Source organism: Anas platyrhynchos, chromosome 11, assembly GCF_047663525.1.
Source record: "Anas platyrhynchos isolate ZD024472 breed Pekin duck chromosome 11, IASCAAS_PekinDuck_T2T, whole genome shotgun sequence".
In the NCBI taxonomy this organism is placed as follows: domain Eukaryota; kingdom Metazoa; phylum Chordata; class Aves; order Anseriformes; family Anatidae; genus Anas; species Anas platyrhynchos.
In genome coordinates, this window is record NC_092597.1 from 23033157 (window position 1) to 23047623 (window position 14467).

Sequence of the window (14467 nt, forward strand, 5' to 3'; positions counted from 1 at the left end):
TAGTCCTTGTTAGCAATTTTGGGGTGTAAAATGTGCTCTCCAAAATACGTAAGAACATGCTGAATCCCTCTATCTTAAACAGATGACTAAGTGATGCCAGCGGAGATGTAATATATTCTTCAAGTGGAATATCTGTCCCAATGCCTTGCTGTAGCACAGCCTCCCTTGTTGTTTTGGGGACTGATCCAAAGTTAAGTCAGTGGAAAGTCTCTAGCTAATTGCAGCATGGCTTGGATGAGGTTTTGAGAGCCTTTGTCACTTTGTGATGTGAAGGGTTAAAACTTCAGGAGCCTGTTTTGTATTTTAGGCAGTGAAAAGGGGAATAATGGAAATAATTCATTGAAAGATTGCTGTGAATTAGAGAATGTACTCACTGAAGTTAAAAACAACAACAAAAAACACAACCCTGAGCTGAGATTAATAAAGCTCAGAAAAGTATGAGGAGATGTAATTAGAAGCTTTACAAGATTTCTGTTTTAAACTTGACCAGATGTTGGCAGTAAGATGATTATATTCTGTAATTTGTACGTTGTAGAGCAGCCATGGCAAACGTTACATCACTGTAGCTTCCTAAGGCATATAGGTGAAACAACACTGACTTCTGATTCCCAGTGCGCTAAGAAATGTGTAGGCATTCTTTGAGTGAGGCATTTTTGTGCTGAGAACAAATCAATGAGCTCAGCTGAGAGCATCAGATGGCTAGTGGGTAGAAATAATTACCAGAGTCTCAGACAGGCTGAGGAAATGGGTGCCTACAGAGTTAAATGCTCGTACCAGACCTACAAGTTTTTGTGGATTCTTACTTTTGGTGATAATTTCTGCAAAAAGGGAGCCTCAGCAAACTTTCTGTCTAGCACTCCGAGTATGTCCACTTTCAGAGAAAAAGTGTAATTCATTGTGTCGTGCTACTGTGCTCAGTCCTCCTCACATTTCCCTTCTGTAAAACAAGGCTGGAAATGCATTCTTCCTGAGAGATTTAACTGCGAAGTGCCTTGGGATCCTCATACTAGAGCAACAAAATAATTGCGTCGATCTCTTTGAGGATGTGATAATTTTTATTTCCCTGCTGTGTTTATACAACACTCGGGGTAGTGATGTCCGTGTCTGCAATGGAAGCTCCCTGGTGCTCTTACAACTGCTTTGTGTTGTAGTACTAATACTGCTGAAGAACAGTGCTGGATGGGAGGATGGATTTACAACCTAGGCAGTAGCACCAACTTGTGTCTTTATAAATTAGAGGCCTTGCCTTAAACTAGGGGGCGTTGCAGTGAGACAACTTATATTATGAATTAAGCACATCCTTGTGAAACCAGAGCAAAAGGTAGGATTTACAGTAATCGTTCTGGATAGGGATAATTTGGTTTTCTTAAACTTGTTAGACTTTAAAATAGATTTCCATTAAAGAAAAAAGGCCATTCCAATCAACAAATCTGTATCGATTGAACCTAGGTTGTAGGAGGACCAGATTTTCAGGTAGCTGCATCCTAGGATAATGATGGTGGTGTTTTTAAAGATGTTGCTAAGTGATGCTTGATGTTTGTTAGCTTTCTTTTTACTACAACAAATCAAAAAAGAATGTTATTTACAGTCATTGCTGAAATACTTGAATTCAAAATAATCCAAGCTAACTTAACACGTTAAAAAAATAAAGCTACATTCTTTATAACAAATCTTTCAGTTATGCCAAAAATACAAATTCCAGAATATATTTGTAATAATAATAATGCTAAGGCCTCCAGGCATGCCAAATTTCCAGTCTTGTGGATATAAACTGTAAGCATTGTGCATTTTTCTTTCAGCCGTCAGATCCTCTCCTCTGAAGAGATCATCGTTGAAGAACAGCTTGAGATAAGCACGACGAACCAGAAGAACACAGAGAGATCCCGATGGCTGTCAGATCAGTAAGTCATTTATTTCTTAAATAACATCTGCTCCTTTCTTTAAGACTACAATGTAAAACAAGCAGCATGACATGGAGGATCGTAAATCGATCTCTGTGATTGTGCAGGTGGGATTGCAGGCTTGCACAAACTTGAAAGCTGTGCTTCTCAAAGGTGTTCATACTGGTGAACTTGAGGTAACATTTATCTCTATGGAGAGTGACTTGGCTTGTAGCTTAGGTCCAAATCAAAAGGGTGGATGTAAATTGTCTTGTCTGTGAGAAGAATGATTATGTAGTCTCTGAATTATTTAAGTTTGTTTGAAACTTTGCTGATTAGTACTGCTGTGTTCAAACAAGATCATACAAACATGATGTTTTTGTTTTTGTTTTTTTTTTCCGTATTTTTGCTAGCAGATATGGCTACTTTTTGGTTTTAGGTGTATATATATAATCACATGCATGTATACGTAATCACATGTACTTACAGTTACACTTCTAAGTAAGAGGGTATGTAAACAAAGGTAGGTAGTAATTCTTATTTTTATTTTGTTAATTACAAATGTAAGTGGGAATCTTCCAAATTCATATGAACTAGGAATTATTTTATTCTAGCCTTACAGTGCTATATTGCTTCGCTCCAGACTAGGCCTTGCTCGTCATTTGCCTAGAGGTCTTAGAAGGAAGTGCTATAAACCACAGAAAACAAAGTTTGCAAATACTATGGATGACCCTGAAAGGAAACAGATGGTTTCTCAAACAGAAAACTCATGGCAGTGGAAGTTTTGGAGCTCTCTCCAGAAAAATGGGGTTTTGTTACCATTGGTTTGCTAGAAACAAGAATATATTATACACTAAATTGCATTCAGATGATCTCATGCTAATCAAAACAATCTTGTGGGACCTCTGATTCTGATTAAGCACTTGGGCTGAAGGGTCCCGTGCTACCATTCTACCTCATTGGCAGGGGTTTTGTCGGGAGACATTTGTTATGTTTTTGAAGAAAATATTTCTGTGATAAGTGTTATATAAAAACCCATAAGGATATGAATAATCCTGTATTCAGTGAAGAGTTTAAACTGCATGCTATAAATAAAACCAAGGCCACACATTGACTCAAAAAGGTTCAAAAAAAAACCCAAACCCAACTGAATAGCGCTGTTCATCCTGCTTACTAAAGGGGTGAGGCCATGGGGGAAAACATATTTTAATTGTATCACACAAGAGAAGTGAATTAGGACGGCACAAGGCAATCTTAATTCTGGAGTTCCAGTCCTTGAATACTTTCAACCTTAGTATAGGTGGGTGTGGGGAGGTTATTAATTTTTTTGTCATCCTGCAGCTAAATTGTACTTGAAAGTACTCAGAGTTTTAACATTTGTTCTGCTGGTACATTCCATCTACTTAGTTTCAACTGCTAGTTCTCAAAGTGAGCTAGGAATGACAAATTCTCCCTTAAAAGGATTATTTTTCTCATTGTGAAGTGAAGCTCTTAGCTGCCATCTTCATTTCTTTCTGGTCATAAAACTTCAGCCATCAGACAAAGATCAGCGAGTCTCCTAAAATGAATAGGCGCCCTGAGGAAAACTGAATAGCCTCCAGAGCAATTGTATCAAAGTGACATCAATGCTCAGACATTTTCATCTTGGCTATTCCAATGACTTTAAGTCAATAACGGGCAGCAGAGCCAGTCCGCACTGATTCTCTTTATTGCTCCCCCACTGGGATCGTGTCTTTTTGTAAGGGACCCGCTGAAAGTGGTAGGTCCAAAAACTAAACAACTTTGTTCCATGGCGAAGGACTTGCCTTCAAAGTCCACGCAGCGCAGCGTTGTCCTTCAGCCAGAGCTTGCTTAGGGAGCAATACCGTGAAAGGCAGCCTGGCGATCCAGCAAGCTCTCTTTCGTCATTAAAACCTTTGACTGATGGGCATCAGCCTGGACATCAGCCTTGATGGGTCTGGAGGCATAAGATACCTTTTAGGGGTTGTACGGCCAACCTGAGAATCACTCCTGGCTTTTATTACGGGCATTCTGAGAAGCCACAAAAGTCACTCCATGTGTTGTATTCAATTTCCCAGCGTGGGATATCATCATCTCCACTTTAATGTGCTGTAAGATTTAGGGATGAAAAACGACCTTTTTAAGTATTTTAGCACTCAGTGTTACGGGTAACTCTCTGAACTCATTCATTCCTTTGGCACCACCTAAAGGAATTCTGGCCCTATAAGGCCTGCTTTACAAATGGGAAGTGGATACACTGGGCAGGATAAGAGCCTGTTTAATGCTTGCTTAGTGTAAGAGAGTGGGACAGGAATGGAGAAATACAGTGATGTTGTTGAGCTGGGATGTTTTAGCTATGCCTCTGCTCTCCCGGATGGTGCCTTTTGGGGAGAAAATAGTTTTCCCCAACCTTCCCCCATCTCCTTACTAACGTCTTTCCATGTAGGAATAATATTTGGAATCTGACTATGTGCCTTCTGAAGTGGTTTCCATCTTGCTGTCCTCCTACGAGAACTTTAACCTTTTTTGAATGATCATGTTCAGCTACATAAAATTCCAAATCCATAAAAAAACAAGTCCCCTTGTATTTATATACACGGCAGCAAAATGTACCTTTAAGGAGGAAACATTGCTTCACTGTGACTATCTGAATTTATTGGCTATTAGAAGTCTTATAGTACGGGGCTCGCATTTTAGAACTCTGATTTCAAGCTTAATGTGGTCAGGAAATATAAAAATACATTTATTTATGTCATCTACTAAAAATCTCAACCTATGTTACTGCTGGTCTAACCAAATCTCTGTTTATGTTGGAGATGAATGATCGGTTTGTAGCTGCCTGTGTTTCTAGCCCGGCTGAATGGAATGATTCTGCAGCAGAACTGTTTCTTTTTTTTATTTACTGCATGGAGCAGCTATTTCCTTCCTCCCCAAACCCACTGCCCAGTTCTCAGGGGCAGTGCAGCCGTCTGACTCCTATCAAACTGTGTACCTGGAGCAATGTGATTTATTGAATTGTTCTAGGTGATCAAAATTTGAGCAAATATTTCATGCCTGCTGATACCTGTTCACTATTGCGAGCTTGAATTTGATTTGCTTTTCCAAGCTTTTGGAGCCTCCACACATGAGCTGCTACTTTGGCTGATATTTGCAAAGCTTTGCTTGTTAATATTTAGGAAAACAGCTTTGAGTGTTATTTCTTCTCATGATTTCTTCTCAGACATTTGATAACCACAGGTTAACACAGGGTGTGAGATCCCATTCTGTCCCTCCTGTAAGAGCTGCTAAAGGAGGAGCTGCCAGCAGAGCTGCCGAAGGAGAAGGCTCAGGGTTGTTGTTTGTTCTTGTCCCTTGTTTTATGCTGTATGTTTTATGAGTAATTTTTATAGCAGATTTTTCAGAGGTCTCAGGCACCATATTGGAGAGCATACTGCCATTAGCAGGCTCTCCAGGACAGAGGGCAGGATCTAGACAATCCTGAGAGGCCCCTTCTACACTTTAAATGTTCTGTGAGCTCCCAGATTTACTGGTCGTAAGAAACCTTGACAGGTTTTTGTGCAAGGCTAAGAAGGTGCTGTTCATCATCAGAAATCCATCCCAGGAACAAAGGGACCTGGAAACAGACAAGCTTTGCACTTTTGGATTCTGTTCTAAATTAAAAGATGAAAAAATGATTTGGTGGATATAAATGAAACTAGACAGCATGAAAAGACTCAGAGGAGCTCTGGGAGGCCTCTTGGAAAGAAAACTAGGGTTTTCAGTCTTTAATCACCAGACGTAATAACCTAATATTAGATCAAATGTTACAGGAAAAAACCTTGTGTAAACTTCATCTTGTACAAAACACCTAAATAGGTGACTTGCAGTCTTTTTTAAAATGCAGGTGCCTAATATTTTCCAGTGAAGAGGGTTACAACATCTCTGTAGCAAGTTGTAAACCTGTGACATTGGGCTCTTCTGTCTCAGTTTTGTTACACAGGTCCTTCGGAAGTAGCCCCGGAGTCCTGCTTATCCTGTGAACCACAGGCTGGGCAGAACTGTAAAAGCCCACGTGCTTTTCTGTAACAGGCACAAAGAACTCTTGTATCATTTTTCCAGTGAAGGGTCCCCTGATAAACAAGTTGCAGGAAGACATTTCGCTGTTGATCTGAAGTGACATATTTGAGTAAACTGTGTCAGGCGGCCTGCAGCAGCCTCCCTTCTGCTACCTTCTTTCATTGAGCTTTATTTTTGTTTTTGGTACACTTGGACTCTTCCTGGGATGAATAATACACACAGTGATCTCAGTTGACCTTTTATGTACCATACGAAACAGGTCTGCCTCCCCTGAGCCATGAATGCAGAGGCTTTTCGATGTAATTTCCTGGAACAGGTACAGCTGAGAGGCTTTCATTGCTGTGACCGGCTCTGCAATGGGCAAGCCTTCTTGGCATCAACACACTTAACCTTTTTGTTCAGTAAATTTCCCATCCTGTGTAGGTGGACAATGAATACTAATATGATGCAAATGATTTCCTTTTAAATGTGAAGGCTCCCTGATTAAAAACACACTGTCCAGGAACTCTGAGTTTGTTCTGTTCCCATTGAACAGAATGCCCTTGTTGCCTTTGACTTTAGTGACTGCAGGATCAAGCTCCCGGTTTCAAATAGGTTGCAGTTAAATATTTTTTTTCTATGAAACTGCGGATGAATTACCAGCTTAGTAAAGGGAGTGTAAAGAATGTGGATGAAAAAAAAAAAAAGCCAGGAGAATCTGGGGGAAAAATTGCAGAGAGGTTAAAAAAAAAAAAAGTGTTAAATGTCTTGTTTGAGAGAGCCCAGAAATATGCAGAAAAATCAGACACTGAGTTTGGTAGAAGGTAACGTGGGACTTCTTTTGATATATGCAGGAGTAGCACTGATGAAAAGCTAAAATATCGTGCCTGCCTGGGAGAATGCTGGAACTTCCATTACTTCTTTGATTTGATGCACTCTAAAATGTGGTCTGGACCATGCAGCTCCTTTCCTGGTTGCCAGGAAGTTATTCCTTGGGATTATTCAGCCATTGAGAAAAAATGCTTTAAGTATCTTTGGGTTTTCATGTGTGTTCTGCATTGCTCTTCCCTTCATACAGAGCCTCTTAAAAAAGCATTAGTCTGTGTTACACAGCGGAAAATAATATCAGTGTACAGAGTTAAATAGTTATTTCAAAAGGTTATTTTTAATCCAGATTAGCACTAATTTGGTTAAAAAAAAGAAAACATCTCACTGATCATATATTTCAGGTTTTAGAGCTCTGTTAGTACTATGGTTTTGGTATACTGTTGTCCTACTTTGTATTTATTAAAAGAAAGATATTCTACAATTATGGGAGAGCATTGCTCATTCTAATAAGTATCTTAAATTTAATAAATATTTTCTAATCAATATCTTTTTGTAGATGCTATTACCCAGCCAGCAACCCTGTCACACTAGCGGGGCCATAAATACGTGTAAAGCTGGTAGCCAGTGCAGTCATGTTGGCAGATTTGGGGCCTGGGTGGTTTAAAGAAACTGCTTTGTTTGCTGTAGGAACTCAGCCATCTCTGGGGTGGAACCTCCAGTTGTTTTAGCAGTTTGTGTTTGGATTAGTGGCTTAGTCAGTCTTGTATGTTCTCAGCTCCTCGTGCCACCCTCTGGATGCGTGTCGTGCAAAAAATCCTCAACCAACCAACCAAAGAGGGGGAAAAAAAGAATGGGATGAGGCTTTGTTTATGAGCGTGCTTGAAAGAAACCAAGCCAGCACAAATGCCCACCAAGCAATTCTATTTAGAAGAATGAGGCCGTACTGTCATACAAGGCGCTAACACCTACAGAAGTGGAGGGTCTGTTGTTGTTCTGAACGTGTCGTCTCTGGAGTAGCCCCTTTCTGGAAGTTCCTTGACTTCTTTAAGGATCCCTGTATAGGTTAGCTGGAAACTAGTCGAGGTCTCCTGGGCTCCTTTGCCTTGTCCTGCCACAGAAATCTCTTCTGAACAGAGCGCTGGTTTGGGAAAGGAGCCATAAAGGAAAAAAAAGAACAGGCTCCTTTTGTAGCTAATAACTTCCTTTGATTGGTAATTAAGCTGCCTGCTACTTATAAATGTCAATAAAGGTCAAAATATTTAGAAGCAGAATCATTTTAGTGGCTTCCCATTTCTCATTGCATAAGCTGCCTGCTCAGACCACACACGCGCACATTTGAAGATGGTTCAGATTTCCGAGGCCTCGTCTTCCCACCAAATTCTTACATAAAGCGCCCCAGAAGGGGACAGAGCAGCTTTAGTCAATAGGAGGGAGGATGTGAACCGAGCCTACTGGGTGAGCATTCCTCACATTTTGGAATACCACCGCGGGCGCTGGGGCTGAATCAGGCGAGGGGCTGGCCAGATGGTGCGCTCGTTTCCTCTTTAATTCAGGGAAAGGGGCTCGCAGCTGATCCACGTGCGAAATGACTCAAGGAAAAACTGCCTGCTAACAGCTTAAATACCAATCGCAGCTTGGAAATGAGAGTGGGTATAAATGCTCGTATTTCAGTCAAGCAGAGGAAGATGCAGAGGGATCTCTTGGTTTTGCTCGAGGTCCCTGAGTTAACGTGTACGAATCCTTATTTTCACTGCAAGAATTTGCTGATTTTGTGAGCAGATTCATCTCAGGGAAGTTAATCTCTTTACAAGGGGGCAAGTGAGGGGACATTTGGCTTTGAAGTGTGCAGAGAATGTATTTCCAGAGGGATCTTTGATCTTTCTATGGTATTTTGTTTTTTAACGTATGTGTCTTTCAGGGGCTTGATATTTTGGAAATTAGAGGCAATAGAAACTAGACTTACATTATACTTCTTGAATATGGCCTCTTTTTAATGATTTCCTGGAGCATCTTTGAGCAGCTTGGAGTCTAATTTACCATTCCACGAACTCGCCATACATGACACAGCGTGTGTTTGGGTGTGCAAGTGCATACACATGTAGGTATGAAAACAAACCTTACACCAATGACGAGGCACTCCTAATTCCTGCCCCTCACTGCACTGCCTCTAGGCCCATAGCTCAGTGCCTCCCCACAGCTCCGTGACCCCCCAGGTTCTGGCTGACGTGAGACCTGTGCTCAGACAGCTCCAGGAGGAAGCTCACTGCTCAGCAGTCTCCAAGGTTTGCTGCCCTGTTCATGACAGGCCTGCAGTGGTGCTTTGCTGCACATGCATCTGGGGATGAAGTGGCTGATTAGCTTGTCGGGTAGAAGCTGATGCTCCTCTGGTCCTTCCTTCCTGCCAGACCGAACTGGGGATGCTGGGCAGGGTACAGAGCACACGCACCCATCTCAAGTTTGCTCTTGGCAGCATCAGACAGCATAGCTGGGGGCCTGACCTGAAAATGGTCTGAAAGGGGTGATGTCCTGCTGTCCTGTTGGCACTTTTGTCCTGCCTGGGAACTTCACATCTGATCCGTCCGCCCCAGCCAGGCACAGCTGTAATTAGAAGCAAAGATCCTGTGCAGTCTTGTGTGTAAATAATAATGCCAGCCTCGTTAAATCTCCCTCTCGTTACAAGTTTTCTTGGGATAGGTATGTTTACTGGCTGCACCGTGTGATGCGTGTTGTTGGTCAGCTAATAAAGCATTTCTGGCTTTATACATAAATGTGCTTATGCCATAAAAACAACAAAACAAGGAAACACAAGGTTTGTATGTGAATGCTGTATGTGAATCTTGCTTGCTTGTGTGCTCTCTGTTTCAGTCAAAGATGTTTTCTGCAAATATTTTAAGGAAATAGCTGTGATGAGCAGTATGACTTAACCCAACCACTAGCTTTCAAAACTAAAAAATGCTCCCCAAAGTCATGAGATTGTCTTGAAGGCCATAAGCTTAAAATAGATAAGTATACTTTCAAAATGTGTTGTTTCCCTTGGATTTTGAGCCATTAGACTGCTCTTACCTAATTTCTTCCGAACTTTTCTACTGTAATTGTGGAACTGAGAAACTTTTTATTAAGGAAGCCAAAAATCTGAAAACAGAGCACTCCCTGAAAATCAATTCATGACTTCAGAAGCTGCTGATTTGCTAATAAAACACATAATAGTCCCAGAAGAACAATATAGCTGTTTGTCTATCATACCAGAAAAATAGTAAGTATTTTGATATTAAGGACGCAAACGTGAATTAAATAGTATTTTGAGAGCTGTAGTCAAGTGATGCTTCATGTGTAATCCGTATGCCTTTCCTGCAGCAGGTCTAGATCCCAAGATCTCATGGTGCAGTGTGCAGAGTCCTCCAAACCCATTTTTTCTTCAAACACCCTCCCACCTCTTTCCAGAGGTCAGATTACAGTGTGGGCCCACAGGCTGTTGCATGGAAGGGGTGCAGAGGTTCAGCAGCGGAGTGAGCAGTGCCTCCACCACCCCCAGAAATGCCTCCTGGCACTGCTGGCAGGGCGCGGAGGGTTTCAGGTCCTGCAGCTTCCTCTAACATCGATCTCTCGGCGTTTTGCTGGGGGTGGCCTTGCGTATGCGTGCATCTTGTTAACAGCCAAATGTTTACAAATGAAGATAAACACTGAAGTCATTTAAACTTTCATTTTCATCTTGCAATTTCTCTAATACGATTAGGGTTTGTGCTGATGGTTCTGATAAAACTCCTCCACGGCGCAGCAGCGCAGCTCCGTACCAAGTAGCCGGTGGGTGCCAGGCTACCAGACGCTACCAGGCAGTCTGTCTGTCTGCGCCTCTCCGTCTGCCCCCATCCATCCCCGTGTCCCACATCATTTCAGCTAATAGAATTTTCAGATTATTGGAGTAGGAATAGAGGAATGGGAAGGGTGACTTATTTCTTACATCGTGGTCATGTGTATATCTTCAGTGGGACTGAGGGAAAAAGCAAAAAGAGGGAAAGAAAAAGAATTCAGGGATGATTACAGAACAAAGCAAAGGAAAAAAAAAAAAACAGGAAGGGGGGAAAAGAATTCCAACATGCCATGTCAGTAGTGAATATTATTACTCAAAAACCTATATATTTTCTTGGGACATATGTAAGAGGCAGCGAGTGAGTGGGGAAGAATGAATGTACAAAACTCCCCTATCTACTGTATCTGTTTCTCCTTTGTCTGGGTCTTCCCAGATGGAAATGTGCCTTGTGTGCCATCGGCTCATCACCCCCGGGTGATCAGATAAAACCGATTTGCATCAGACACGCTGCACGTACCCTGCAGCACTGACCTGTGAATGGCAGTGGTCGGTCGCTCAGGGCGCTTGCTGTGACCCGGCTGCTGGGTGTTTGGAGCTCGCTGGCAATGGGCTGGAGCCTTCGGATTCTGCCTGCACAAAACCTGTGATCACAAGGGAGGAGGTGTGCATATTTTTTAAGACCTGTGTAAGCCACAGACCTGCCAAGGACAAGCCAGTATTGCTTACTAGTGACACGCAGAAACTGCAGTGGCTGTGGTAGAATTTGTAAATGTGCATTCAAAGAACTTCTTGTTTCTGCCCGGTGCGTTGGCTCCGTGCGACCAGTCCCAGGGCAACGGAGGATAACAAAAAAGTGAGAAGACAGCAAGGTGGGCATCTCCTTCATATCTCAGCAGTGCTACTCATCACGCCTGTTAACCTGTCTTCCTCTATGCAGTCGTTTAGGTGGACAACACCAAGAGGGCCGGGAAGCTGCAGGCCACCTGCCTGGGAGCCCAGCAGGGACAGCACGAGTTCCCCTCTTGGTTTGCCTGAGCCCCTCTCCCCGGCTTGCCGTAAGTTTTTGTTTAGCCTCGGCTGTGGCAGGCTGTGTGGAAACACTTGTGAGCACTCATTAGGAATTCTTTCCACAGCTTCTTTCTCTTCTAATTCACATAAATAGTAAATCACTGCTGTCAATTATGTAACCCTGCGCATCAGCAGCGCAGCTCAGCTCTCGTAACACTGAGCAGTGACAGCTACAGTCAACCAAGGAATGGTGCCGCACATTTTCCTATGCGGCTTCCCAGCACTGAGTGTATGATTTAGATTCTTCAGCCTCCGAAGTACTCCGCTGGGTGTCCTTTAATATTGCATTATATTACTCATGATGCATAGTCGATTCCATTGCTTCCATTTACTTTAGCAATGATAAATGTCAGAAACTGTACGAGAAGTTTATAAATTTTAAGTGCTTTGCAGGCAACTGTTACCCAGAAAAAAATTCAAACTGTTTGTTACCGGTGAAGGGTCATGGAAAAAATCTCGTCCAGAAGCCAGGTTAAAAAGTTTCAAAATAGGGTGAAATGCACGAATTCTTTTTGACTAAGAAGGATGTTAGTGTCGGGATTTTCCCTTCCGTAGTAAACAATTCTGCACAGTTAATATTTAAAAACAGCTTACAAGAATTTAGAAAAAAAAAAAAAAAACACAAAACACAACACAACCCTGAGCACAAGAAACTTGCAACTCAGCTTTTCTCAGGGTACTGCTCCCGTGATGAAGTGTAAAGTTCCTAAAAGCTTGCTGTTCAAGGGCAGGAGCTAGCAGCGTGCGCTGGTGGGGTTGGAGTGTCCTGGCGCAGACGATGTGTGTGCACCGAAAGCGCTGCTGAGACGGAGGGATGGAAACCGTGCTTTGGTCAGGCTGCTGGTACTGCACGCCTGCGTCAGCCCCGCTCCTTGTTTTCATCGAAGTGCAGAGAGCTGGAGGCTGGGCACCGTGCTCTGGCACCGCTCCCTTCACCAGGAAGGGTTTGGCCAGCCCGCGGGCTCCCGGTCCCTCTGGCTGTTTGCAGGCTGCGGCTGAGCCACGCTGCAGGATGCGAACCGGCCTCCTGGCCTCTGCTCCTCACTGCTGGGGGTGAGCAACAGCTAGGGAGGTGGGAGGGCAACGACAGTGGGGTGAGTTCAGAAAGCTTTAGGGAAGGATGCTCTCTCCATTTCCCACCAACGGCAAGGTAAAGCATTCAGCGGGGGAATCACGAGAGCTTTTCTTTTTTCTTTTAGCTCAGAAGTGCCAAACCTTTGGGGATGGGATGCTCCCTGCCCACAGGTGCTCATTCCTGCTCGGTTGTGGCCAGGGCCAGCTCAGCTCTGTCCTGTCCGTCCCAGGGAGATGGTGTGAGATCAGTGCTGGGCAGGGAGGCTGTGTGAGCACCAGCACTGCTTGTTCCAGGGTTAGACAGCGCCGCTCACACACGTGGACACTTGTGTTCACCTTTCCTGGTGGCTTTATCACCTTTGCACCCAACTTCCAGCGTAGGTTTAACTACTGAATCTGTTCTGCAGCACCAGAGGAGTGATGCCAGCTGCCCTGGCAGCGGTGGAGACCTTTGTGTCGTGCTGCCCAGTGCTCCAGGAGCCAGATCTGCGCTGTGAAGGTATCTGGAGCTGTCCCCACTCCTCTTAGGGAGCCTGGCTCCAACCCCAGCGCTCCAACAGCCCAACATAGCTGCCCCAGCGCCTGGTCCTGCTCTGATGGGCTCCAGGGCAGCACAGCCCCCCTGAAGGACCCCCGAGGAGTCCAAATGTGCATGGGGAACGCTAACCAAGTCACTGCCCTGCAGAAATGGGCTTGTGCGAGCTGCCCAAGTCAGCCCAGAAGCTCTCCGAGGGCTCCCTGGGCTGCTCGGGGCCGGCCGCTGGGTGGCAGCGTGGCACCGCCGGGCTGCGGCTGCGGGGCCGGGGGCGCTCGGTGGGGCTGCAGCCCCGGCTCCTGCGGCTGTGTCCGCCTGCACCTCGGCACTGCACTCGTCTGGGAGTCAGGGAGAGGGTCTGGCTCCCTTTCCCAGCGGCCCAGCTTTTTGGGGTGCTGGGGAGAGGTGGAAGGCCAGCAGTAAGTGCCACCCGCAGGAGCATCGCTGCTGGCAGAGCCTCCCCTGCTGCAGAGGTGCTGGGGCTGCTGAAAGCCCACTGGGGTCCGGGCACAGGCTGCAGTGGTCACAAAAATAACGAAATATCGGGGTGATGAGGCAGCAGGCTGCCTTCAAAGCTGTGTCTGAGAGCACACGGGTGGGAGGCAGCGTGAAGGTCTTTGAAAACCGACAGCACAAAGCAACGCCGAGCTGCTAATATCAGATCCATATGGCATCTGGTCTCGCCGCACAAAAATATTCATCCAAACTTTCTGTTCCTCGCAAATTATGCTTAGATGCTATACATTGTCCCTATTGTGCATTGTAGGGGATGGTTTCTTTCATGTGCCAGCATCTTATGGCTTTCATTTGTTCGCAGACCTCCCACTAAGTGACTGCTGATTGAAAACCTTTTTACTTTCTTGCCAGGTTTAGCAAAAAGGGCTCGGTGTACTTAGTGCCTTTGATCTATCTAGGATGAACATTTTCATTGAAAGAGGTGGATGAGTCATCCTCTGTTTGACACGGAGCTATCTTGGAATACCTCTGGGTTTGTCTTTTCGAGCTCTTTTATATTTTTTTGCGTGTGGCTATAAATATTTTGCTCTGCGAGAAGCATGGAGCTCTTTTTTGGAAATGAAAGAGCCCTATTCCAAATAGGAAAAACACACTTAGCTAAGGTTTGTGCAGTGCATATTTAGTGGTAGAAGGTGCTGCGTTGGCCCTGCCTTGCTTTTCAATACAATATCCTGCAGTGTGAAATGAATGGCTGTATTTAGAGGTATCTGGAAGTGATGACTG

General features: G+C 44.2%; 1 long non-coding RNA gene across 1 annotated transcript in view; it reads left to right on the plus strand.

The window, feature by feature from the left end:
- The window catches only part of LOC101789951 (uncharacterized), a 91750-nt gene that overhangs the window by 2053 nt on the left and 75230 nt on the right, over nt 1-14467 (plus strand). The window contains exon 2 of the long non-coding RNA XR_005268655.2: nt 1800-1901. This is a non-coding gene — a long non-coding RNA (uncharacterized lncRNA). The remainder of the gene's footprint in view (nt 1-1799; nt 1902-14467) is intronic.